General features: G+C 55.7%; 1 protein-coding gene across 2 annotated transcripts in view; it reads left to right on the top strand.

Moving 5' to 3' along the window:
- The window catches only part of ZNF423 (zinc finger protein 423), a 319,048-nt gene that overhangs the window by 33,683 nt on the left and 258,113 nt on the right, over positions 1 to 27,252 (top strand). The window contains exons 1-2 of one of the 2 annotated variants that reach the window (XM_019643432.1): positions 1,759 to 1,834; positions 7,411 to 7,470. The gene's annotated coding sequence lies outside the window, so the exon portion shown is untranslated. Of the gene's footprint in view, positions 1 to 1,758; positions 1,835 to 7,410; positions 7,471 to 27,252 lie in introns of those variants that run through there. The other variant, XM_019643449.1, reaches the window with a different exon arrangement.

Raw genomic sequence — 27,252 nt, 5'->3', positions numbered from 1 at the left:
GGGCGATTCTGGTGAGGGTGGTGGGGGAGGATGTGAGGGGCCCCAGGATGTGCTGGTGTCTTGGGACAGGCACAGAGGGACAGGCTGTGGGGAACACACCATTCCCCTGGGACCACTGGCTTAAACTTGCCTGGCTCCTCTTCCGACAGCTACGAGGGACTCTTTCAACAGAAGCAGCAGCAAGCCGTTTTAATTCTCTGGGGCACCTGGCTTTGGCGGTGCCGTCTTTGCGTCTTCTCAGTTCCTGGTTCTGTTTTCCACTGAAATGGACACATCAGGTGGCTTTGTGATATTTAGTTTGCTCTTCTTTTCCTGCCCTGTGGAGCGGGGCACAGTGAGGGGAGTAGCTGGGTGCTCTGAGCTTTGTGCTCAAGTTCCAGAGTCTGGAAGCATCTGCCTGAGAGCTGTCTCAGAGCAGAGTTGGGGGGATTAAGTGGGAGCCCGAATGTGGGATGCTGGCAGGGTGCCTGGGGCCGCTGGCGCTCAGTGAAGGGTGGCTTTCCAGGGGCAAGCAACGTCCTTGCAGCAGCCCAGGTCTGCTGGCGTTGGACACACACCCAAGTGAAGTTAGCGTAAGGTGCATGTGCAAATGTGTGCAGTGTGTGTGTGCCCTGCACAGGTGCTTGAAGGGAAGGGAAGCTCTGTGGGCCGATTGCGGCTAAGCCACTTCGGTGAGCCTTTTGAAGCTGCCCTCAGGCCCAACGAGGAGAGCCCTGATTGATTAGCAGTGTCTGCCATGGGTGCAGGATAGGGGAGCTGTTCTAGCCCACATGTGTTCTATCCCGGGTCTAGTGGAAAAACCATTTTCTAGGACTTAAAGAAAACGCAGTTTCGCATTATTACCCTGTTTTTCCACATCGTCATCATCATCATCTTTGTTTGTTGACGGTGGAAGAATGGGGGAGAGGAACCAGATTTCTGTAAGGCTGCCTAACGTAGATTTTGCTCCTCCTGCAGACACCTCCCAGCCCTTCTCTTCTGGGGAGTGTTCAGGGAGTGTGGGGTGATGATGGGGGGTCGGGGAGGGAGACGGAGATGAGCTGGCACAGAAGCCGAGCCCCTTGGCCGTGACCTCTGGGTGGTCCCCTGTTTAGAGACACCCCCCTGCACGGTGGCAGGACTGGAAGGCAGTGATGCCGCAGGACCCGTGGCCGTCATGGGCCCTGCCTGCAGGTGGGTGGGGTGGGCGAGCCTCAGTGGGAAACTTGATCTCGCTGTTGGAAATGCAGCCCTCCCACCTTTACAGGCAGAGTGAGACCTCACTCAGAAGCCGGCCAGGACCCAGGAGGGGAAAGGAGCAGCTTGAGTTACCGCAGGAATGTGCGCTAATGGCGACGGGTGTTTATCTTGAGCTAAGCGTTAGGGATGCCATCTCATTTAGCCTCTGACAGTCCTGTGAGGGGGGTACCAGTGGTGTCCCCATTTTACGGAGAAGGAGAGTGCCGATCAGGGTGGCCCAGCATCTCCCCCATCTCTAATGGCCTTTAAGCCACAGAGTTGGGGTTGGTCATGGGGAGCCCGATTTCAGGGCTTACTCCCAAACCCCTCCACTTTCTGGCTCCCCTCCAGAGACCCTCCTCTAGCATCTGTCCTGTTCCATGAGCTCTGCTGGGTGACTCTTGGAAGGGTTCCTTTCCCGGTAAGGATGGAGCAGCTTTTCTGGGGTTCTTGGACTGTTACTGCGTGCTGTTTCTCTTCTTCCTGTTTTATAGATAAGCAAGGCAAGGCGAGAAAGGAGAGAGAAGCAAGACCTAGGCTGCCCGGGATTGGCCAGGGGAACAATGGATGACAATTTTCAGTGCCATTGCGTCTTTTCCTAGGTGCTGGTTCTAAGGTCAGCTTCAAGGGGAAAGTCAAATATTGCCAAAATGGCCATAAAAATCTCTTAAAGGGGTGCCGACTTGGAGACCCACCTACCCTCAATGAGCCTATGGAGTAGTTTTTCTTTCAACATTGGAACAACCACTTTTTAAAAATAAAAGTAATCGTTTGGGTGGGAGAAAGCTTCTGGTTAGGAGCCATGTTGTCCAAAAAATAGATTCAAAAAATAGATTTCTGTAAACCTTAGACCCCGCCGCCTGGTGGGGAGGGGCTCATGTGAGGGGGTGTGGCTGGGGGGCTGGTGGGAGGGAGGCAGACCCTCTCGCCCTCACGCCATTGTTCTCTGTGCCATGTAAGCTGTTAGCATGTTCTCTTTTTGGCCAGCGGCTTGTGAGAGGTAAATAGGTGGGTTTGCGATATGACCCTATCATGAGATCTCGGCGTCTCTGAGGCTCTGTGCTGGGTGCTGAGTGGGGTGGCCTTGGGGGTCTCGGTGGCTTTAGCTGCAAAGAGCCTTCCTTTGCCATGCCGTAACTCCCACTGCCTGGAACCCACCCCCACCTGAGAGGAGCCTGGAGGTTGGGTTCATTTGCACTTGACCCTGGCCATTGTGCCCGGACGGCCGATGCAGAGATGGTCCTTGTAGCACATTTATGTGAGTTAGAAAAAAGTCAGCCTTGCCTTTATGGGCACCCCTTCTGTGGGCATGCTCTGCCCTGCACCAGAGCACATTGCTTGGCAGACAGTGTGGGCTACATTTCAGCTCCCTCTCACCACTTCTGCTAGGCCCCTTGTGCAGTGCGCAACCTTCACAGCCACACACAACTGTCCTCCCTGTTTTGAGCTTTTTCACTCCTTATGGTTGCTCAGTACTGAGTCAGGAGCAGCAACGCTCTATTTCATGCTTGACAGTGAGGGTCTGGGCTTTCGGAGCATCTTTTAGCTTCCTGGGCCATGTGCGGGTTTGGTGAGAGGGTTTCCCCAAGGAAGAGCTGAAGAGAGGCAGTCACGTGCCCCTTGCCCGGCTGACCACCTCCGCTGGGACAGGGGTGCCTGTAGGGAAGGGCCATCGGGCCAGCATGGGCCCAACCCTCCTGTAAGGGTGGGATGACCCCTGGGGCCAAAGCTGGCAGACCATAGAGGTCCCCCAGGACCAGACTCCCAAAATAAAATCCATTAGTCCAGTGGGTCTTAAACCTGTTTTTATTTAAGGGAAGGAGGATGTTCGAGAAATTTTTGATTTCTATGAAATCACTGGATCCTAAAAAACTATGAATCCTTCTCTCAGAAAAATGCCTGTATGCTCATCGTCTGGAAGCGATAACCAGGGGTGGGGCCTTCTCAGATCCTCAAGCCAGGTGGAGCAGCCGGCCCTGGTGTGGATTTGCAGTAAGAGGAAGGGGCCTTCTGGGGCGCTCGGAGCAGCGCTGGCCTCTGTCGGTCTCTCTCGTTCGCCTCCTGGCTCTGTCCGCTGTAGAACTTGTCCCCGAGCTGTCCTGCCTCTGACCTGTACCTTGCCTGCCAACCCAGGTTCTGACTTTGAGAAACCCCAGGTGGGGTCCTAGCCTCCTCCTGGTTCCACTTTTGGGTTCCAGGCCCTGTTTCCAGCCCCCCACCGTAGCCCCTTCCCTTCTCTTCTGTTCCCGTCCCCAGCTCCCTCTCCTCTGCACCTGTGAGGTGTTGGGGAGCCCCGGGGAGTGGACACTCCTCCCCAGGCTGGGAGCTGGTGCCACTGGGGAGGCGGCTTACACAGAGCTCACCCCGTGCCCCTTGCCCCATGCTGCTGGGATACCGGAGTCCAGAGGCCCGGCCCACAGGCGTTGGCTCTCACCGGCATGTCCTCGATGGTGGCAAGTGCATGGGGCACAAGCCCTGGGCACTCTCAGGGCAGGGAGTGGGGTCACTTATGAGCCTGCTGCTGAGTTGGGGAAACAGAGTCGTGTGGCGCTGGCAGGCTTCGTACTCCCGTGGGGCAGTCAGCCATCACAGCGTGTTATCCCGGAGTCAAGAGAACACGGATCTTCTGATCTGTCTGAAGCCCTGACGGAGCCTCAGAATCCTTCTTAACACATCCCAGCAGCCCCAGTTCATAAGCTCTGTGCCCTCGCCAGCATGGACACTGGCCCTGCACCCCTCTTCCTGCATACGTACTTGTTCCCGTGTACACCCTGGTAGCTGCACCCCCACCCTGGGCTTTCATACGCATCCTGTGCCCCTCCCTCTATGGAGACACGGGCCTAAGGCGCCCACCTTGTGCTTACAGATGTCTGTCACTCACAGGAGTGGACGTCCCTGTGTTCCCCTGGAGACTGCAGGGTGGGAGTGTGTATCTTGGCCTCAGCGGTGCCAAGTACCTTATAAGTTAAAAAGTTAGAGGTGGAGTCTGGGGAAGTTTCCAGAAAGCCCCTAGCTCCCCTGGCCAGCTGGGCAGCCCCTCGGGTGTTGTCCCTATTAGCCACTGTGCCGATTGGGTTTCCTCTGAGATGCTCAGCCTTTGGTGTTCATTGTGCCTCTGCAGCAAATTCCAGTTCCGGGATGGCTCAGGTCCCCAGAGAGAGCCCGCTGCTGGTGTGGGCTCAGCCCCCAGCAGGCGCCTGACTCCAGCTGCCAGGGAGGCCGGCTTTCCTCTGCCTGCTGCCTCTGCCAGTCACCTCATTGTTGAAGAGACCAGTTTGGTCTGCAGGGCCCAGTCGGAGGGGAGAAACCCTCTTCACTGGCCGTGTCGGGTAGCACAGGGGCTTGTGCTCGGGCGCTGCTTTTTCTCATCAAGAATGTATAAAGGATGGTGTGTTTATAGCTTCAGAAAACGAAAGGAGGGACAAGGGGTGGGATGTGAGTGAGGTGAATGCCCACAGTCGTGGGAGAGTGCGTTCATGCTCCAGTCACTCGGTGCGGTGGTCCTGGAGATGTGGTGTGTGATGTGGCCGGTGGCCCGCAGTGATGTCTGCCACTTTGAACTTCCCCAGCCAGCCGGCGTCAAGTCACTGCCTCCCTCTTCCCACCTCTGCAGGCTTGTCACCCCTGGGACAGAGCCTTGAGTCCTCCCAAGCGCTCCCAGGTGGCAGATGTTTTCACATCTCCTCCCTGTGATGGCTGAAGCCAGGTCTTAGGGAGGGGAGGACTTGGCGTCTTGGGGACATCTTCCATTTCAGTGATGTGAGAGGTCACACTTCGCAAGCAAAGAGCGTTGAGTGGGCCCAAGTGTGGGGGCTGTTTGTCTTGAAACCTGAGGTACACTCAGGATAAAGGAAGAACTTGGGTCATGCATTCATGTCTTGGTACCTGCGGTTGACCAGGTGTAGAGACCCACACAGACCTTGTTGAAGATGCCAACAAAATGGCAGCTTGGTGACTGTACAGGTTGTCAGCAACCTCTTAATAGAGGAGGCAAATATATGTGTATGTATGTGTATGTATACGTATGTATATGCACGTGTACGCACATGTATATGTATAAGTATATGTATGTATATGCAAATGTGTATACACGTAAGGAAACAATGCAACGTGAAGGAAACTAACTTTCAGGCATGGCAGCGGGAGCTGTTAACAACTACTCCTCTCATGCGTAGCTTGCTTCTGATTGCTTTAAGCATTCCGCCTGTTTCAGAGGCTGCCTGGTTGGAACTAGCTTAGCGAGTAATATCAATTTTGTCTGCTGCAAGGTCTTGCTCATATTTACAAAGCTCCATATTTGCACCCCACCCCAGCTGACACTAGCTAAGAAAACAATAGCTTTGGTACCAACCTAGATCATCTCTGCATTTCATTGTCTTGATTCCGGAGTTTCTGCTCTCAGGATGCAAACTTGAAAAAGGACAACACTTGGTTAGTGTCCCTTGTCCTGTAGCTCATGGATGCGGGTGTCCCCTCTTGCTGCTTCTGGGGGATGAAATAAAGCACGCTCTGCGAGGCCCTAGTGGGAAGAGGGAGGGGCGTAGCGCCAGGCAGAGCAGGACTAGTTCATTCTGAGAGCTGTTCCAGCCCTGGATGCTTGGGCCATGGCTCCAGCATGTGACAGCCACCACCACCCCATTGAATCCTCCCAATGACCCTATGGCTCAGGTACCATTATTATCTCCATTTTTGAGATGGGAATACTGAAGCCTAGAGGTTAAATCATTTGCTCAAGGTCATGCAGCTAGTTAGAGACAGAACTGGGATTTGAACCCAGTATCTGGCCACAAGCCAGCCGTCTTGCCCCTCGGGCGGCTGCCGAGCAGGCTGGGCGCCTGCCTTCCGCGGGGCCGGTGGGGGTGGCTGCCTTCCATCCCGAGTTGCTAGGATGCAGGACCATATCCTTTGTGCTTCAGTACACAGCGAGTCCTCACTTTACATCATCGATGCGTTCTGTGACTTAGAGCGAAACGACGTATAATGAAACCAGTGTTAACCATCGGCTAATTGATATAAGTAAGAGTTAAGTTCATGATGAAATGACATTGTTTGAGGACTGGCTGTACAGTGGTGTCAGAAGAAAACTTCGAGACAGCCAGTCGATCCTGGGTTTCAGCCCAAATGCTGCCTGGACTCTTTCTAGCTGTAAGTCCTCAGGCACGTCCCCTCGCGTCTCTGAGAATCTGTGGACGAGGATTAAACGCCTGAAACACACAACACAGTGCCTGGCCCGCAGTGCGTGGTCCTGCAGAGAGAGTGACAGTGCCGGGGACACTGGCTGGTCTGTGGTGGCTTCAGCCTGCACGTGCAGACTTTCAGAGTAGGCCTCTAAGTCTGGGAAATATTGTGTGTGCACATTTTTGGCTTAAACAAAGTTCTGTTTTACAAAGCCCACCGCCTAGCTTTCGTATTATTACAGGCCCCAGGCTGGGATTAATTCTAGGACAAGAGCCGCCTTATGCTGTTTCGAGTTTCTCCATGTTCTCCTGGGTGCATGGCTTCCCTCGCCACCGGCCTGGCTTCACATGCTGGGGTGTGGGGTGGTGGGGATACCCCAACACTGTCCAGTCTTGTTCTGGGTGCTCTGGGGTGAAGTGGACAGGTGAGTTGCTTTCTGATGTCACCAGGAGAGTTGACCTCAGCATGTCCTCAGATCTGTCTGTGGGCCGGGTCTCAATGGAGAATAGCACCCCACGCTTCACCGACCTCTGAGAGTGACCTTGTTTATCTCTTGGAATAACCAAGAAAGCCTTCACATCTGAGTGGTGGCCTTGTGGTAGGGGGACAATGTCTGCGGGGTCAGGGAGAGGTTCAAATATTTGCTCTACTTGTGCGAGCGGCAACTGGCTTCGTCTCAAGTGGAAACTGACTATAGGTGGTAATGGCCTGTAACAAGGTGTGGAGACAGATTCTGATGCTGCATCTGGCTTGAGACAGTGCAGTGATTGGTTCGTGATGTCTGGGGGGCACAGGGGTGGGGGATCAGATGGGTACCACACTTATTGCTATTCATGTTGTGTTCTGATTGTCTTACACCTCTGTGAAACCGACACAGGCCTCTTTGTAGGTTTTGCCCCTTCACCCGGATAGAAGCACCCCACAAATGATTTTTCTTCCTTGTCTGTTCCCCACCCTGATGATATGTTTGTGCAATTTCAAAACTCACAGGCCCGTCTCTGTTCTGTCTTTCAGTCGAAGAGGGGGAGGCCTCGGACTTCTCGCTGGCCTGGGATTCCTCCGTGACAGCATCAGGTAAACACCCCAGGGGCTCGGGGGATGGGGAGTTGCTGGGGGCCCTGGGAGACTGGCTCAGGGACTCAGAAAGCCACCCAGCTGGTTATGGAAATCTTCGTGTCGTATTCCTGTGTCCCGTCCAAACTACCCCGTGCAACACGATCTTCATATCAGTTCCACGTGGTCAATAAAATCTATTACATATGGAGACTGATATGCCCCGATTCTCCAGGGGACCACGTTTCCGTCTTGGGCGCACATTCAGATGGGCCCCGGTACCCCCATAGCACAGGCTTGGAAGCTCCCTGTCATGGGCGTCGCTGCATGTTCACTGCAGTCTAATTGCATAAAAGCCGCTTTCGTAGGACGTTTAATCTCCAGTCGAAATCAGAATTCCTATATTCCCGTTCCTGGAAGGGGCTGCTTTACACGGTCAGGCTGGCAGACCCGAGCCCATGCCTCCAGGGCGAAGACATGGGTGGGGAAGCTCAGACTGGTGGGGTGCATGGCCATTGGGGGGTGCGTGGCCATTGTGGGGTGATGGGGGACTTGGCAGGGGACATGGGTTTTCTCCTGAGTTCTGCCCTTGCCTAAGCTCCTGCGCTGTGCCTCAGTTTCCCCAGCTATGATAAGAGGTGGATGGTTGAGGTTTTTCTAACTGTGAAGTTCTGTAATCGGGAGCTTGAGACTGGAGCCGGTTTGGGGTTCTTGGGAGCTCCTGAGTGGAGGGCATGGCTTTGCTCCGCATCCAGGTCGCACCCCTGCTGATAACGGGGCCCAGGCTCACTGTCCACCAGGCCCCTGGCCCCCCTGCCTGTCCCCTGTCCCAAGATCCTGAGCAGCTGGCTCCGGCCCCATGGGGGGTGCTGGGACCAGCCCAGCCTTGTAGACGCTTGGGCCTGAGTCACCTATAAGGGAGTCATTTAGTCCAACCTCCTCCTCTTTTAGATGTGGAAACTGAGGCGAGGAGAAAGATTTGCTCGGGGTCAGTAGTTCCAGAAATGTGGTGTCAGGCATCAGGCGTATGGACGTTTAACATTTGAATGGTTACACATCGAATTTGTGATTTATGGTCATTTGTGACTTATGATGAGGCTCAAGTCATGCAAGTGAGAAAATTAAGCTGGCGAAGTTTTAAGTAATAGTACACAATGCTTGGCTTCAGCAAAAATCATAAAGATGGTTCACAGATGGCTGAGATTTGGGAAACGCTGGTATGGACTGGACAGAGGGAAGTGGAGCGCTGGCCCTTGAACCCAGATCCCTGGACTCCTGCGCTTTGCAGCAGGATCTAGATGCTGCTTGGAGAGTCTGAAGAGTCCTGCTTGGGTCCTGGCTGACCAAGGCTTTGGGCACTGTTGTGTCTGCAGGTGTCTGAAGCCAGAATGGTGGGGCAGGGTGGGGGTGGGGTGTGTGTGTTCAAATTCTCAGGATGAGAGTCTGGGTTAGGACACACCTTGGGGAATGCACTGGGAAGGGTAGGGGAGGGTCTTTGTCGCCCCTGTCCTGTCTCCTGTGTGGGGGAGATGCATTCCCCATGGTTGGAGGAAACACAATGAGATTAAAGGCTCCATGTCTCATCTGGGCATCCTGACAGGTGTGGGGTGCATGTGCTCAGGCGTGCTGCCAGTTCTGAAGAAGATCCCCATTGTGCTCCAAAGCCCCAAACCAGAAAAGCGCTGAGCCCGACGGTGTCCATGTAAGGTCCTCCCTCCTACCTGCTTTCCCAGTGGTGCCACAGGCAACGAGGACAGATGGGGACAACAGTGGGGTTCAGGAGGGCACTGGCAGTGGTTTGGGAGACTGGAGAGCCCTGCGCAGTGGGCATCAGGCATGTGGGGGTACGTCCCGGGCAATGAGGTATCTGGTTTGCAGAAGGCAGGGGCGATGCCAGGGGCTGTATGGGGCCCTGCAATCCATAGTTCTCTGATTCGTGGGGCTTGCCCATTTCCAGCCCGGAGCTAAGCGTGCCCTGCATGTGTGGGAAGAGACACGTGGCTCCTCGTGGGTCCTTCTGGCCCTGGGGGCTCCGTGGTGCCAGCCAGCTTTGGACTTTCTCCTCTGCGATGGGGCAAGGGAGGGCCAAGCTGCTGGGCATAGGATCATCTACAGCTGGGCAATGGATTAGTTGGTTTTCTTTGGCCCATTTTGATGATTTTTATAGTGCGTGCCTGTGATAAATTGTCCTTCCCAATTTTGTTGGGCTTGGGCTGTTAAAGTCAGCTTGTATTCCCCGAGCATGGGGCTTGTGAGATGGCGGCACGACGAAGTCAGTGTGGGCGGCAGCCCCGGACGTGGGGGGTGTCACGTTCGTCGAACACTTCCTGGGTGCATGCCAGGTGTGGAGCAAATGCTCCACCTCCAGTGTCACCGAGCCAACCCGCCGACCCGATGAGGTGGGTGCTGCTTCCAGCAGCACCTCCAGCATCTCTCCACGGGCTGGCTCAGGGGCAGCCATCTGGTGGAGGACAGGTCCAAAGGCCTGGCTGAAGCTGCTGTCGTGTCACGCTTTTCATTAAGCTGAGAAAATGTCACTTGGCCACATCAGAGAATGGGGCAGGTGCCAGGGAGGGTGATGGGGAGCTAAGCCTCCCCGAGACACCCTTGGCACCGCTGCTGAGAATTGCCGCCCGCATTTGGCGGAAGACGGAAGGGGGCTTGGAGTGGGACAGTAGTGGGTCCACAGTCCCCAGTCAGTGAGCCCTGGAGCCTGGACTCGAACCCAAGTCCCCCTGCAGCCAGAGCCGAGGGTTTAACCTCTGCAGCGCCTGGCACTGGGAGGAGGACAACTGAGCAGAGACCTGAAGGCGTGGCATTGTAGGGGCTTCAGGAAGGTCCCTGGCATTGTGGGACCCAAGGTGGCCATGGAGGGTCTTGGCTCAGCAAGTCAAAGGAATGCAGGGTGAGGTGAGCAGCGGGGGCGCTGAGAGTCCTTTACCAGGAGTGCAGGGCTGTACACCAAGCAGCTCCTGTCTTTGGGGGCCCAGCCAGCCCTGAGTACAGGCTTTTCACTGCACCCTCCCCCCATCTGCTTTGCCCTGGCTCAGGGAGTGTGATGGAGAACCCCAATAAAGAAGCAGAACACACAGTGTGCTCTGGTCACCCCTGGCCTCCCCAGCCCCTGGGGACTCGGTGGCCACCGCCCCCAGGAACAGCCTGGCCTGCTCTGTCTATGCCCCCGAGATGGGGCCCTGACAGTGATGGAGAGCCTGGCCGGGCAGGGAGGGGTGCAGAACCATCAGCTCACAGCAGCGCCTCTGTCCGGGCCAGGGGGTCTCAGGAGGAGACCTCTCAGTCGGCAAATCTGGGGCTGCTAATAGCCGAGCCCAGGAAGGAGCGTGGCATTCCGAGCTGAGGGGTGGGGGTGCTTAGTAGGTGTGCAGTTTGAAATCATTTCCCACTGGTTTTTCTTATCCATACAATGGGGGATGAGGGGTCAATACCTTTTAATGAGATGGTTTAAGCAGGAGACATTCTTAACCTGTGTTGAGCCACAGATGCCTTTGAGTGGCCAATGGAAGCATGTGGATTCTCTTCCCAAACACAGAGCATTTTGCATGTGATTTCGGGGGACTTCACAGATTACCCCACCCTCATCTTCTCCCTGCCTTGCCAGGCCATGGTTTCAAACTCCCTAGGAATGTGAGAGGCCTTTGTGAAGTCCCCACAGGGATCCCAAGCTCAGAGGCCCACCGAGGTGGCACAGGGAGCGGGCGGGCTGGGGAGGGGCTGCTGTAAGCTGCCACATAGCCCCTGCTACGGGGGCAGCTGTCTGTCAGTGCCAGCCGGCTGTGCCAGGGCCCCTGGGCCCAGAAGTGCCACATCTCCTAAGTTTCTAAAAGACAAACCAGGAAGTTGTGTTTCGTATGAAATCATCAGATTGAAAAAATGTAGGAACCATATCTTTTTAAAGCAGCTTTATTGAGATATACTTTATCTGTCATACAGTTGGTCCATTAAAATGTACGATTCAGTGGATTTTAGTGGATTCAGAGATATGTGCCACCATCTCCACCTACGACATTTTCATGACAAGTACATCCTGTACCTTAGGAGTCGCCCCGTATCCTTCCATCACGCAGCCCCAGGCAGCTGCTAACCTGCTCCGTCTGTGGATTTGCCTATCCTGGACTTTTCTTTTAAATGGAATCAGAATATGTAGTCTTTATAGACTGGCTCCTTTCATTGAACCGAATATTTTCAAGCTCCATCCATGTTATGGCCCACATCGGTCCTGCTTTCCTTTCTGTGGCTGCTGCCTGGACGTGCCACGTTTTGTTCATCCAGTCACCTGTGAATGGACATGTTTCCACCGTTTGGCTACTGGGGATAGTGCTGCTGAGAACTTTGTGTACAAGCTTTTGTTTGAATATTTGTTTTCAATTTGGGAGGGCATATACCTAGGAGTGGAATTGCTGGGTCATATGGTGACCCTGAGTTTAACTTTTCGGGGGCCTGCCAGACTGTTTTCCACAGCTGCACCATTTTACAATCCCACCAGCAAGCAGGAGGTGTCAAATTCTCCACATCCTCACCCACACTGGTCGTTTTCCTTTTTAAAATTTTTATTTTTTAGCCTTCCTATGTGATGTGGTGTCTCATTTTGGACAACTCATATATTTGAAAAACACTGTTCAGGGCGAAGAAAGCCCTTCTGCCAGCGGGTTTCAGACCTGGCCACCAACCAGGAGGTCGCTAAGTGTGGCTTTCCCAAGGGGCCACTGCCTAGGCCTGCCGCTCCAGGCCTCTCTGTTCCCCACACCCCCCTCCAGCACAGCCCAGTGAGGAGGCCCAGCCCCGCTTCAACGGCCTCTCTCTTCCCTCAAGCCCTTTGGAATCAGGTCTCTAAGTGGCGGGCGCCAGGATGGTCGTGAGCCCTGCGATGTGGGATTTTGGGGAACCGGCCCAGCCGCACTGAGTTCGTGCTGGGAGCTGTCCAGCCAGTCTCCCTGGACTCCCCCACCTCTCCCAGCTGAGTTTCGGGGCTCACTGGGCCTCCTTCCAACATGGCTGATTTGGACCAAGGCTGGGGATGCAGTGAGAGGAGGGTTTGGGGGGGTGGTCTGCAGGTACAAAACAGTTAATTTGTTAACAAATGCTCATTGTCAACGCCTGGGCAGGTTAGCCAAGTTTATTTCTGGCGTGGTGACAGACACGCTTGTGGTTGGAGAGAAACACCCGATATAATCAGTTGTTTGCAATGGCCCAGAAGCCCGAGACTTGATTGGTGTGATCCGAGCGTTCGGCCTCTCCGCCATGTGACAGGTCTCATTGTCCTGGTTAATGGAGCCATCACTCCCATTTATGAGCTGCTTCTAGGGGCCAGGCCTCCTCCTCAGTGCTTTTCACACTAGGAAACTGAGGCACAGAGATGCTTGTGACTTGCTCAAGGTCACACAGCCAGGAAGTGCAGAGCCCAGACGGAACCCAGGCAGGTTACGCGTGGATGTAGCAGCTACCCTGTAAGTGGCAGAGCCCCCTGTGGGAAAGCTTTTCATTTTAGAGGGGTTGCAGCCGCTAAGTGAGGGGTCAGCTCTGTGTCCTGGTCCTTCCCGGGTCAGGGGGAGCAGTCGAAGTAGGGCCAGGCCCCCTGCTTTGCTGCCCGGAAGGAGGCGAGTTGCATGTTTTGAAGGCTTTGCACACATTTCCCATCTTCAAAGGCTGGGCCTGGAAAACACTGGGCTCGGCTCTCTGCAGGGATTCCCGACGCCTAAGCCCAACTCGCCTCCCTGCCTCCCTGTGGGCCCCTGCTGGGACTGTTGCTGGGTTTTGGGCGGGGATGCAGTTTGGTTTTGGGAGGGATGGGGGTGAGGAAGGGTGGCGCTGGTGTTAGGACTCGAGGCTCTGGGACCTGCTCAGGCCGGAGGTCTGAGCGGCACCTCGCTATCAGGTGTCCTGGGGGCCCCTTGGAGAGGGATGCCAGGGACCTTTCATTTTCCTTTTCACCAGGTTCTGGGTAAGGAGTGGGGTAGGGAGAGTGGTCAGTGTCTCTGCTTCTGACAGAGGTGCAGCCCCCTCACCTCCTGCAGCCTCCAGGTTTGGATGAGTGCAGCGGACGGAAACGTCCGGAGCCTGGGGCCCCTCTGTGCAGCCCGGCTTGCACTCCTGACCCTTCTCGGAGCTGCCTCCCAACCCCGCTTGTGTCTTCCTAGAGCACATGTTTATTATTTCAGCTACTTCACAGAAACTCCGCCTGCAACGCTGCACTTCTGCACACTTGCTGGTCACATCCCTTGGCCCATTTTCCGGCTCCATCTGTGTGTGAACGCACCTCCTACCTGGATGGAGTCCGGGTGAATGGCCGGCGGGATCTGTGGAGCCCCCGTTAGGCCTGAGCTTCATGTAAGCCCTGCACCCACACATCGTTCTTTCTCAGTAGCTGCCGGGATCACTGGGTGGATGGGCATTCGTTTCCTACCCACCCTCCCCTGTTGGACACCTGGGCTGCGTTTAGTTTGGGGTTGTTATAAATAATGCTGTGACCGACCTCTGGGTGCTGTGACATGTCTTTTTCTCCTTAGAATTTTTCTTAGGGGCTCCCAGCACCTTTTAACTTCTTTCGATCCTCAGATCAAGGCTGGAGAGACTGTGCCATCCCCTGCCTCCCCACGTGCCACCAGGGTCCCTCCCTTCAGTTTTTTCCCGAGTGACCCCCTACCTGGCTCATCAGCGAGGATGTCCTGCCCGGCCTCTGTCCCCACCGTACTGTGGCCAGCGCCGGAAGCTGCCAGGCCCCTTTGGCTCTAGCGGGCTTAGCAGTGCTGTCCACCTCTGTGCTTAAGCCCCCAACTCAGTCATTTTTCTCGATGAGGACCAGGGGACAATTTAAAGGAGCAAAAAAGTCCTAAATAGATGTAGAATTTCCCAGCATTTTAAAGACTTATGAAATGCGTTTTTATATGGGGCCAGCTGGGGAGTTTCTCATTAGCGCGGCCAGGGCATCTATGGGGAATTGAGCTAAGTGGAGCCAGGCAGGCTGGGTAGGAAGACGCGGTGGCCCCGAGCTCACCGGGGGAGCGTGGCAGGCATGCGCCGGCTGGTCTGCACGGCGGACCCCTGGCCAGGCCGGCCCGGACTGTGCCTTTGTTAGAGCAGCTTCGCCTGGCACAGGAGGCCTCAGAAACCTTCAGGTGGTGACTGGAGCCGAGAGGTGGCCACTCTGTTACCATGGTGAGCAGTCCACGAGGTAGGGCATCTGTGCCCTGTGTGCACATGGGGTCTGCACTGTGTGTGTGTGTGTGTGTGTGTGTGTGTGCGCGCGTGCGTCCGCGCGTGTGCCCAGGTGCTGCAGCCTTTACTCATTCCTCTGGGGGCCTCGGGGCCTCTGTGCCCCTCCATGTGGCATCCTGGGCCCCGGGGGCAGACTTGGACCAGTTTTACGAGGGGGATGTGGTGTTTCCTGCCCATCCTTCCCTCTGGCTGCGGACCAGCCAGGGGCCCCTGCTGAGCGGCACTCTATGTCACTTCCTTTGTGTTCTGTCTGCCGTGCAGGCGTGTACACGTGCCCAGGGTGTGTGCGAGGGAACGTGTGTGGCGTGTGTCTTCTGCCTCCCTTTTCCTCCCCGCTGGCCTGGCTGATGGTTTCAGTTTCATGTCCATGGAGTGGGCTTGTGTTGTGGACTTCCGCCTCTCTGGGTGGCTCGGGGCTTCCTCGGAGGCAGGGATGCGGTGCCGTTTGTCCTGTACCCACAGCCTGGCACACAGCAGCTGCTCTGCTATCGTACCCTTACTCTGCCATGAGGTAGCCTGCTCCCAGCCCTGCTGACTCGGGGCCGTTCCCCCCGGTAGGCCCGGTGGGCCCCTTCTCTCCTGGTGCTGTTGGGCTTTTCAGGGGCGTCAGTAATGAGGGAGGGCTGGTCCCACTTTCTCCAGGTTTGAGTGCTACCTGAAAGTAGGGGTGTCTCCGTGGTACCTGACCCTTCCTATGGCCTGAGGACCCATGGGGGGCTGTGGACATCAGCAATTCTTGGGTGACTTGAAGCCCCAGCTGTAAACCACGGACACAGTCAGGCGTGTCTGTGGGTGTGGGCGTGGCGTGACATTGCTTCTCGTGACTTTGGGGCGGTCCCCCGGGTTGCCCAGGCGTGGTTTATACCAGGTCCGTTCAGGCTTGATCGTTCATGGAACCCTGGTGATCTTGTTGAAGTGAGGAGTCTGACCCACAGTGGGGCCTGCGGTTCTGCATTTCTAAGCAGCTCCAGGGTGGTGGTGATGCTCCCAGCCCACGTGGGACCCTGAGTACCAAGGACTGACGGGGTTTGGTGAGTTAAGCCCTCTGGCCTGCTCCTCTGGGCCTCGATCTGGCTGGGCCCTCTGCCTTTGGAGATCATCCTTCCAAGCACAGCCTAAACGACACCTCTTCCAGGAGGCATACTGTTTTTTGGCCATAATTTTTGTGCCTTCGTTTCTATCCCTGAGCCTTGGCGGTTGCTCTGATCCTGGCCCTCCCTGCCCTCTGCTTGGTTACGATGTTCCTTGTTTTGGGGCTTAGTCCCCTGCTCTGCTCACTCCTTCAGGCAGTGACCATGTGGTTCTCTGTGCTCCCAGAGCCCAGCCTTGGCTTGGTAACTGGCAGGCGCCTGGCACGTGTTTGCCAAGGTGGAGAACTTCAACTCTGCCTCTTGGCCTGTATGTGCAGGTGGCAGTTCAGGGCCAGATCTTTGTTCACTTCGTTAAGAACAAGAATGGGGTCCAGATGCTTATCAGCTGTGTGACTTCCTGTGAATTACTTAACCTCTCTGTGGTTCTATTTCTCATCTTAGATGGGGACAACTGTCCTGCTTCCTAGGGCCATTGTGAGGATTGTATGAGGGCATCCATGTGGGTTAGCCCTAGCCCCCTAGAGTGGCACCTGGTGCTCTGCACTTTTGTTCTTGCTGTTGATAATACACTGAGGACATCTTGGATCAGAGCTGAGCTCTGAGCTTGGATCTGTGCAGCAACAGAGAAGGCTTCAATGGACCTCTGCTTTCCCCCTCCCCATGCCTCCCGCTGTCTTGGCTGGGTCTCCAGGCGTCGCCACTGTGGGCAGGGCACTCTTGCAGGGTTGGGGTGAGACTGAGTCCTCAGGGGACCATCCTCTCTCATGCTGACCCTGGTTGGTGGGGTGTGGCTCATTTCCCAAGTGGAAAGGCCGGGGTGTGGTTGGGGGGTGGGGGGAGGGGTGGGCAGGGTCCGCTCTGAAAGGCAAAGGGCCTGAGGCTGTCATGGGGTCAGTTTTTTCCCCTGGGCGGGGCTTGACGCAGACTGGGAGGCCCTGGGTCAGTGCCCAGTGGGAAATGACCAAGGTCAGCCCAATCATGTCGCCTGGCTGGACCTGGCTTCCCGGGTGGGCACTCTGCTGGACCCAGGTCCAGGGCTGGGTATGGTCCGTGCTGTGGCAGCCCACAGGGATGAGGCTGTTGTCATCTCAGCTGACGTTCTCTTAAGATCCTTGAGTGTACAGGCAGGTGTGAGGCAGGTGTGGGTGTGCTCATGTGCATGTACACACACACACACACACTCACACGCTCACGCTCACACTCACACTTACACTCACTCCATAGGTGTACAGACTGAACCTGGCTAACTGATGCCATCATTTTGCCCACACTGATCATCCTTTTTCCCTTGGTTGTGGCTGGCTGCTTTAACTGATGGCTGCTGGCCACCCTGGGTGGTAGTTAGCACATTGGTCTGATACTGAATCCAGTAAGGTGGATACATGTTTGCTTATACTATTACATTCTCTTTCTCAGGACTAAATGCTTTCAAAATCCTGCAAGTTGTGGAAACAGGGTCAGCGCCTGATTCGCTCACTGTTGTGTCCTCAGCACCTCGCTATTATTACAAGTGACTGTAATAACAATAAAAAAGTAATAACCGTCTAGTGAGCATGAACTGGTGCCAGGCCGGGGGGCTGTGCACCTGACATGCATCATCTCACTTAACCCTCCTTAACCACAGGTGAGAGGATGCATCACTCCCATCTCACAGGTGAGTAATGGAGGCTCCGAGGTGGACAGGCTGGTGCAGGTCTCACAGCTGGTCGGAGCAGAGCAGAGATTTGAACCTGGGTTGGTTTTGTCTGCGTCTAGGGCTTGCTCTCTGTAGTTGCTAATTGGCAGTGACTGGGACTCAGTGGAGATGTCATGTGTCCTTGTGGAACCTACACGAGGAAGTGCTAAGAGCCCTAATGCAGTCGTTGCAGTGATGCCCCATTAGTGAGAGGCCACCGGGGCCAGTGTGGGGGTGAACGACTGATGATGGGCACAAGCCTGAGTGTTCAGTAGTGCACGTGCACACACAACACACACTTGCTCACACACACACGGACACCCATACGTCCAATACACTTGCACATACACATCAGTGTGTATACTTGTATTATGTATTCACACATATGTGCTCTCCAGCAGCACGCACCCTCACTCAGTGCACATACACATTCATGTATGTGTTCCTCCATACCTCACACATGCACACATGCACACACACATGCACACAAGTATGCGCACACAGATTTACACATGCAGGCGTGTACAGTTAGCCCTCTGTTTCTGTGAGTTTTGCGTTGTAGACTGCAGATTGAAAATATTCAGGGGGAAAAAAAAAATCCCAGAAAGTTCCAAAAAGCAAAACTTGAATTTGCCACGAGCCGAGTCACTATGCTGAGTCCCTGAGAATGGCGGGACGTGTAGGCAGGTAGTGCTGTGGCCTATATGCGAATATAGGTTCTATCCAAATGCTCCCCGTTTTGTGTAAGGGTGTGGGCATCCAAGGATTTTGGTATCTGTGGGCAGTCTTGGAACCAATCCCCCGCGGATACTGAGGGAGGCCGGCGAATGTGCTCACACACGCCCACACATATGCACACACTTACAAACGTGCGCACATACCAGGACATGTACACACTTGCGCCCCACGCCGACAACACCCCTCGGCTTGCAGATGGGCTTCTGGGATGCCTGTTCCAGGAGGAGAGTGGTGCTCCCACTGGGCACCCTTCAACATGTCCACCTTGTCTCCTTGCTCTTTGGGTTTTTCTTTGGTTTCTTTGTTGTTCCCCCAGGGCATCAGACATTCTTTCCATCCAAAGCTTCACACAACTGCTGTTGGACCCGGCACTGGGCTGACCGGGTGCAGACGCAGACCCCAGTGCCCATCTGTCCATTGGCCTGCCCGGCCAGCTCTGGCCCACGGGTGCCCCCACCCCCATCTTGGACATGACTTCATTTCCACCCTGCACCTGCCCCTTTAAGAGCCCAGGGGCCTGGTGGGCCTGTCCCCAGGGTCGGGGTGGGGAAGGCTGGACAGCTGTGGTTGGGGGGAAGCTTTGTTAGCTCCCAGCGACCCCCTTGGAGCCCGAGCAATGCTGGGGAAGCTGAAACAAAGGCCGACAATGGCCTCCTTCCCTCCCTGGGCGGCCGCGGAGCAGGGCCTGCCTGGGCGGCCTCTGGGGGCCCCTGTTATTTCCTGTGCTGGCTGCGGGGCTCCTGGCCAGCCGCGAATGGGCAGGAAGCCGGCTGGGCATCTCCTCCCCACCCACCGGGCTGGCCCTCGCAGGCCAGAGCAGCCGCTTCTGCGAACGGGGCCAGTCCGGCGGCGTGCCTGCTCCACCGTCGGCTGCTCCAGCCTTGGCCTAGGCCTGCCCTGCTCAGGGCTGTCCAGGCTTCTCGGGAGGGGCCCCTGACCCCGGCCCCGCTGACCTCTCCCTCCTGCAGACCCCACGTGCTCCCACCATCTGCGCTGGAGGCCGTGTTTCTGTCGCCCGAGCCTTTGTGGCCAGATTGCTCGACCCTCAGAACTGAGGATAAAGCCAGGCAGGAAGCAGTGTATTGGCTATTAATGATCTCATCTGGGATTGTGCTAGAAGCAAGCTTAGATCTAGTCGTAGGGTGTGGGTTACGTTTCCGGTTAAGGTTAAGGTTAGGGTTAGGTGTACTGAGCCCTAAGGACTAAGAAGACAGGAGTTAGAAGGTGGGTTTGGAAGCAAACAGACCTTTGTTTGAGTCTTGGATTCACCACCAGCGTGTTCATCACCTAATGGTCAGGTGTCCCTTTGTGCCTCACTAGGCCACAAGGACACAATGGTGTGCTGCCCTCCAGGACTCAGCCTAGACCGAGGAGAGAGTGAGCAGGTGAACCCACAGCCGTGCTATTAGCTGATTAGCTGTGAGGTTGCACTTGAAGCGATTCACCTTCCCAGGACTGTTTCCTGACGTGTAAAGTGGGGAGACTGAAGCCCCGCCTGGTGGCATCGTTATAAGGAAACGTGTTGTGTGTTCAGCACAGTGCCCGGCACACAGCAAACACCCAGTACACGCCAGCTCTGGTGATTATTAATGAGACGAGGTGAGGTGGCCCATGTGTCACAGGGCAGCTACAGTAATCGATGGAAGAGCTCCTTGTCAGAAGCGTAGGGTGAGGCTCGCGATGCAGGTGAGCTTCCTGGCAGCCTAGGCCGAACGAGAAATAGGGTGGGAGGCAGCGTGGCCGCCGCAGTCAGGTCCAGGTCCTCGGGACAGACGAATGTGAAGCCCTGGCACTAAATGCTGAGGAATTTGCTGCGTGCGTCCTCATTAATCATTGAATGAGCAACAGCCGCTGTCTCAGTAACAATGTGGCACACGACGCAGACCCATCTCTCCTAGAGTTCTTTCTTCAGCTGCCCTGGAAACATGCTCAGGGCCTCAGCACACACCACAGCCATGCGTTCCACGCAGTGCAGCCTGGAGGGGTCTCAGCAGGGACCGCACCTTGGCCATCGCCCGAGTTTCCTTGCTGAGTGTCTGGTTAAATGCAGCCACAAGGCTTGCTTTCATCCGGGACCTCCAAGAGCCCTTGGGGTGCTAGTGGTCGCCTGCCGTGAGTCTTGGGGGATGTTCTTCCTATGTGTTTTACCTCAGAACCCCCCCCCCCGCCTTTTTTGAGGACCACCTATCCCCGACTCATGGAGTCTTGGGACAGTTTGGGAGGCTGTTTACATCCTTATGTTTTTAGCTCAACAGTTCAGGAGACACCTCGCCGACCGTGTCCCATCTCTTCTGCCCAGGCTGTCATCTGGCCACAGTTGGGGTGCTTGGGACTGAGGGTTTTCATTCAGCACCCCACCTATTCACTTTTTTTTTTTTAAAGATTTTTTTTAAATTTTTTTTTTATTGGGGAATTGGGGGGATGGGAACAGTGCTGGGGAATTGGGGGAAGGGGAACAGACAAGTTGCTGTCGTTTTTTTGTTCTTCAATCTAGTTGTGGAGGACGTTGCTTCACTGGCCCAAGTTGGCACCATCATTGCGCTCTTCCCTGGCGAGGCAGATCAGTCGCCGGCTTCTGGACGGCCGCTCACTGCGGCTGCTGGCCGCTCACGCTGGCTGCTGGCCACACACGGTAGCCCATGGCAATCCACTGCCACAGGGAGTGCAGCCTACGCCATCGCCGGCGACTCATGGCAGCCCAGCTCCAGGTTGAGCTGTTGTTCAGCATCTTAGCTGTGGAGGGCAGTGTCACTGGCCCTCATATGTGGGATCCGAACCGGGGCCCTCTGGCATCCCAAGCGAGTTCTTAACCATCGCGCCGGCCGGCCCCCACCTATTCACTTTTTTAGGATTTTCATATTTACTCATTTTCTCTGAGTGGAATCCAGCCTCCAGGGGGCAGAGTCGGGGGGACTGAGGCTCAGAAAGTCCTAATTCAGTCTCTCCATAGACACACGCCTAAAGCACCCCCCCATACCCTCTGCTCTGCACGTGTGTATGAATATTGTCCTGTGCCTGCGATATAAAGAACCAGCTGGAGCCCCTTCTGGCCCCTCCCTCCTCCCAGTTGGCAGGACTGTGGGGCTGGCCCCCGGAAGGCCTGCCCATGGCCACTTGCTCCTGTGTCTGGCGGGCGCCCTGTGGAGTTTCCATGGTGAGCTCTCCTTTGGGGGCCCCTGTGTGGGACTTTCCATCTGGGTGGAAACCTGACCCGCAGGCCCGGGCAGGAGGAAATGCCTTCCCCAAATGTGGAGAGACAAAGAAAAGAGAGGCAGCCAGCCTGGGATTCCAGCCAGAGCCCCTGACTCCTGCAAAGCCACAGAGCTGGGGACCCCCAGGGGCCTGGGGCCAGGCTGCCTAGGACCCGCCCCTTAGGGAAGTCCAGAGGCCAGGCAGGGCCACAGCTACACCCTGTGGGATGGCTCTAGGGGCCGAGTGCCCTGTACCCTGTGACCCTGGCCTTGACGTTGTGTGCGTCTGTGCTTGTATGAGTAGCATGCTCCTGCAGAGATCAGGGTCAGCTGGTTGCTAGGTGGCTGGTCAGGATTCGAACTCGGCTCTCTCCGTCCCCAAGACGCGTTGTGCTTGTCACTCTGCCCCCTTGCCTCCCTCAAACAGGCATTTCCACAGGCATTATCTCAGTGGATCCTTGAAGCAGTGCTTTGACCATAGGTGTTATTGTCATTCCTGTTTCCCGTGGGTGGAAATTGAGCCTCAGAGAGGCTGGGGGTCTTGCCCAGTGTCACACAGCAAGTGTGTGGCAGAGCTGCAGTGCAGCACAGGTCACCTAACCCCGCCCTCTAACTTGCTCATTGGAATGTGTGTGCACAATTCCGGGTCGTGACTAGCTCATTTAATGTCTCCCAGTTTAGGTGCACACTTGCCCCCAAAGAGGGCAACACCAATTTAAACAGGGTGTTGCAGTCTGTGCAGCTGCCTGAGTGAGTCCAGGATGTGGGTGACCCCTCATGGGGCAGGTGGCTGTGACTCAGGGGTTTTGAGATGTGTTTCTTCATCCCTTGGTCTTGATACAGGAGACAAGCACCTCACATTGTGCGTGTCCCCATACACGACAGCTGTATCTCAGGCCAGATGACATTTTTGCTTCATCGGCTGACTTCGTAACCTGGGTCCCCCCACCCCCGTCCCCCGTGCTCCCTGCCCCGCTCCTGGCACCAGGGGTGGGCCTGTGTCTGACCCACAGGTTTGTGGAGGGACCACAAGGGTGAAGGGTGGAGCCTGTGCCAGTGCGCAGGGGCGGGGAGTGTGGTGGGTGCTGAATTGTCCCCATCGTGGGTGGTGCCCTTGGTCCTCCCCCCACACACCCCCGGCTCGGCACCATCCCAGCCCAGTTCCTGGGGCCCGGCCGGCTGGCAGATGTCTGCTCAGGCCATGGTGGAGTTTCCCTTCAAGGAGCTTGTCTGGTGTCGGGGAGATCGGCCAGTCTGCTCCTTACACCTGGCCCTGTGGCTCTCCAGCCAGCCAGCACCCCTCCATCCCTAGCCTGGGTGAGGGCACAGTGGGGCCTGGTCACCTTGGCCTCCTGCTGCTGGGGGAGGGGCCCTTCACCTCGTGCTCTGCAGCACCAGGGCTCAGGTCAAGGTCTGGGCTGGTAGCTTGGATGGCAGATGAAGGGGGAGCTTAGGGAGTGTTGGACAGCTAGAGCACTGGACTGGGAGTCCGGAATCCCACACTCCGGGCTCAGCTCTGCTGCTAGCCAGATTCGGGGGACACCAGTAGCCTTGGGAGGTCATGGTGCCCTGAGGCAGGGTGGTCCCCGTGGAGGGTCTCACTGGAGCATTTTGCTGGGAGAGTCGAGACGGGGGTGGAGGACTCGAGTCCCAGAAAGGGTCTCTTACAGGAGCCCCCCCTTGTGTCCTGCATCCTCTTCTCACCCCGAGCCTTTGCTTGGGCTCTGTCCCCTTCCTCATGCCCCCGCCCCATCACCTTTGCAAAGCTGCATGTCTTTCAAGCCCAGCCTCCTGCCTGCCCTCTGTGAAGACTGCACGTGTGTCTCCTGGGGGCCCGCTCTTTCCATGAAGTCCCATCCTGTCCTTCGGGAAGGACGTCTGAAGGACCAGGAGCTGGCTTGCCTCTTTTCCATAACTGCTCGTAGGCTCCATCTCCCCTGCCACTACGGGCCATCTCTCTCCTTCCCTCCTTCCCTAGTAATCCAGCATGAGGCTCAAGCTGTACTTTATTTGCTGGGGGACAGTTTCTCAGGACGTATATCACCAGGAAGTGCTTCTGGATGTCTAACTGCCTTCTTAGTTGCTGCTGGATGAGCCCTAGTCCTGGTAATTCAGGGCCCCTCCTAGATGGCCCGTGATGGCTGTGAGCCTGAGTCACTGCTGGCAAGGTCCCGACAGGCTTCATTCTGTCAGTCAGAAATGTTCTCCAGGACCTACTAAGCGCGGGCACTGTTCTAGGTGGCAGACGGGGCTGACCAAGTCTGTGTGCAGTCCAGTGGAGGAGATGCCGCCCAGCAAAGTAAACGAATACACACATACATGTTTTCCCTGGGAGGTGGCCCGTTAGAGAGTGATGGGGTGGTGGGGAGGAGAGGGCCGCCTGGACGGGGGCGGCCAGAGAAGCCTTTGCCTGGGAGGAGACAGAGAGGGTGTGAGCCGTGCAGGGGGTGGAGTGGTGGCCCCGACGTTCCCCGCTGTGGGCGTGAGCTGGGCTTGCTGAAGAACAGAGGACAGGACGTCCCTGTGGCTGGAGCAGAGAACCAGGGCCAGAGGGGAGGGGAGCAAGGGAGGTGGCAGCTCTCGTAGGGCCTGGAGTCGTCGTGGGCACTGGGAGTTTCGCCCTGAGTTGAAGGGAAGCTAGGGGCGCAGGGGGAAGGCCCCCTTTAGCTGTGTGTGGGTGAGAGTGAAGCCCCCCTGTGCTCATCCAGGTGAGAGATGATGGGGGCTGGGACCAAGGTCAGGAGGCAAGTAGAGGCCAGATCAAGAATTGCTTTTGGAGGAAGGGCCCACAGAATCGGTCGCTGAATTGGGTGTCAGGATGAGAAAGGGAGAGGAACTGATGAATCCGAGCAGCTGGGTGCCCTTCATGGGATTGGGGTCCTGGGTGGAGCCCTTCTGGTGCAGATGGCGGCAGGGCTCAGGAGTTCGTCTTTGGCCATAAGTCTCAGATACCTCCTAGATGCCGAGTGGGCACTTGAATGATAGTCCTGTGACCTGGGAGGATGGGACTGGGCGTGGATCTGGGTGTCAGGCCTGTGTAGTTGGTGTTGGAGCTGGGTCGGGTGCACCCCGGTGAGCCCAGGCAGAACAAAGGAGCGGAGGTCTGTGCCCAGGCAGGCGTTCGGCATTGAAGGTTGGGTGAGGAGGACAGACTGAGGAGACAGCTGGGCGGTCAAGGAGGTGGGAGGGGACCCAGATGGGGCAAAACCCAACGAAGAAAGTCTCTCAGGAAGGAAGGGTCACCGGACAAGCACCAAGCTTTCCAAAGTGGGGTGCTAGGACCTTGCTGGGCCCGTTCTTCCTATAGACGCGGTCGAGTTGTTTGAGATCCATGCCAATGGGAGGGAAGACCAGCGCAGCGGCTCTCATGCTTGGCGGGAGCCAAAGCTGCTAACACAGCCTTTGCCGGGAACATTCTGGGGCGAGAAGAGATGGGGTTCAGGGGTTAATGAAATGAACTCTCATCTGCAGACTGGCTCATCCGGGGGTATGTGTGCCGAGCCCCCCTTCCAGGCCCCCGCTCGGGAAATGTACCCGCAGCCAGTCCAGGGGTGGTGTCTGGGAGCGGCAGACGGTCCACGGTGGAGTCCAGCTGTGAGCGAGCCCTCAGTGCTGAAATTGCCAGCCCCGTGCAGCCCAGAGCCGGCCCGAGGAAGTGGGCCAGTCGCACCTCGTACAGGATTAAAGGGATGTGTAATGGATTAAAGATCAAAAATGTTAATTAAGAAATGCTCTTTTCTAATAAGATGCCTTCAAGGGCACAGGCCTGAAAAGGAGGGGATCTCTCATTTTGGCAACACGGTTTCCGTTGTAATGAAATTGGTTCACAGACAGTGGGGAGGACCCGACGTAAGTCGTTTTAAAGACATCTCCATCCAAATTAATTAGCAATAAAAAACGCAGGTTAGAGTGTCGGGCTGGCAGGCAGGCGTGTGTGGTGGCTTGGCAGGCAGGCTGTGTGGGCTTCAGAGAATTCCGTCTGTATCCTGGTGCCCGCCGGAACGTTGTGTCTGAGGGCACGTTTCGGGGGCCTTAGAGCGGTCTGATTGCTTCTGGGTTGAGGGGTGAGGCCTGGTTGGATACTAGACCTAACTTGATGGGAGCTTGCTGTGTGCCTTTTGGCTGATGGTGCCCCTCTCTGATCATTTCTCTCCTGTCTGCCTCCCCCATCTGTTGGATCAAATAGACTCTTAGATATGAGTGATTTGAAAACTCAAAACTCTCTAGAGGGAATCAATGAGATTTTTGCTAAGGGATGGTCTGATCTTCGTGTGCCTGATCTGGCCATGGCCACCCTGTGTCCTGCTTTTCCAGGCCTTCCCTGGGTGCCAAGCTTTGAGGTCCCCCAGGTTGTTTGAATGCCTCCCGAGGGAACCATAGCCTGACAGTTAAGAATTGGGCTCTGGAGTCTGCCGGGTCATAAATTTGAATCCCAGCTTTGCCCCCTGCTTTGGACCTTAGCTTAGTTACTTGACTTCTCTGAGCCTCAGTTTCCTCATCTGTAAAATGGAGCCATCCGTCCCTGCCTCTTAATGTGAGGTGTGAAGGGAGATAAGCGGTAAAGAGCCACTGCTCGAGGGAGTGGGCTTGGTGGGCAGTGCTGGGGCTTCTACTGCTAAGAAGCAGAGGAATCTATGTGTCAGTTCTAGATGGCTCCTCGCTTGGAGACTGCCAGCCTCCCCACCGCTCAGGCCCTCCAGGGTGCAAAACCTCATTTTACAAGCAGCCGAAGGAGGGGGAGTCATTCAGAGCCCGGGACTTGCTCTGAAGGTTTCAAAACTTGAGGAAAGTGTGGATGCAGTGCCCTCGATTCAGGACCAGGACGCGCTCGGTCTGACCAAAGCTGCGTGTCTCCTTGCCCAGCACAAATCTTTTCTTTCTCTGGCAGTGATGTTGGGAGCCAGTGAAAGAAGGGAAAGGAGGCTTGTCCAGTCCTTTCTCTCCAGCTGGCAGTGCTACACCCTTTGCCTCTGTGGCTGTAAACCCTCACTGATTTTTTACAAATAGAAAACGGTTCTCATTGTCTTATTTAATGATATTTGCCTTGACTTGCATTTTTGTCTTATATTAAGATCACGACTTCTCTAGTTTTTCTTGTACCTGCCTGATGTTCCTTTTCTTAGCGGTTTACATTTTTGCCCATTAAAATGCTGCTGTTGTTGTTTTTAAAATGCTGTTTTTAATTATGGTAAAATACACATGACATAAAATTTACATCTTAATCATTTTCAAGTATACAATTCCATGGTGTTCACACTGTTGTACAACCATCACCCCTAACTGAAGCTCGGTCCCCGTTAAGCACCAATCCCCCCCTCCCCTCCAGCCTCTGTCAACCTCCATTCTACTTTCTGTCTCTATGAATTTGATACTCTATGTACCTCATATAAGTGGAATTATATCCTAGTCATCCTTTAGTGACTGGCTTATTTCATTTAGCATGATGTCCTCAAGGGTCATCCATGTGGTAGCAGGTATTGAAATGTCCTTCCTTTTTAGAGCTGAATAATAGTCCATTGTGTAGACAGACCACATTTTGTTTATCTAGTCATCTGTCGGGTTCACCCAGTCAACTTGGGTTGCTTAATGTTTGGGGGACCACTATACTGTTTGCCCACAGTGGCCTCACACAAAGCTTTGTCTGCTAGCAGAGTGAGAAGGGACCTGGAGAGCATGGCCTTTTCTTGTCCTGACCTGGCAAAAGTGCGCCAGAGGCAAATGGCCGAGGCTTGTCAGGCTCTCTGAAGCGGGGCCAGGGTGTGGGGAGGCCTCCTCGGCGGAGGTGAGAGCCCGTGCCAGCCTCCTGGCTTTGACTGAGAGATGGACCTCAGACTCCTTCCTGTCACAGTGTGGCCATGGGACCGCGGGACCCGCC

The sequence above is a fragment of the Hipposideros armiger genome, unplaced genomic scaffold, assembly GCF_001890085.2.
Source record: "Hipposideros armiger isolate ML-2016 unplaced genomic scaffold, ASM189008v1 scaffold_4, whole genome shotgun sequence".
In the NCBI taxonomy this organism is placed as follows: Eukaryota; Metazoa; Chordata; class Mammalia; order Chiroptera; family Hipposideridae; genus Hipposideros; species Hipposideros armiger.
This window is presented reverse-complemented; position numbering and strand designations above follow the sequence as displayed.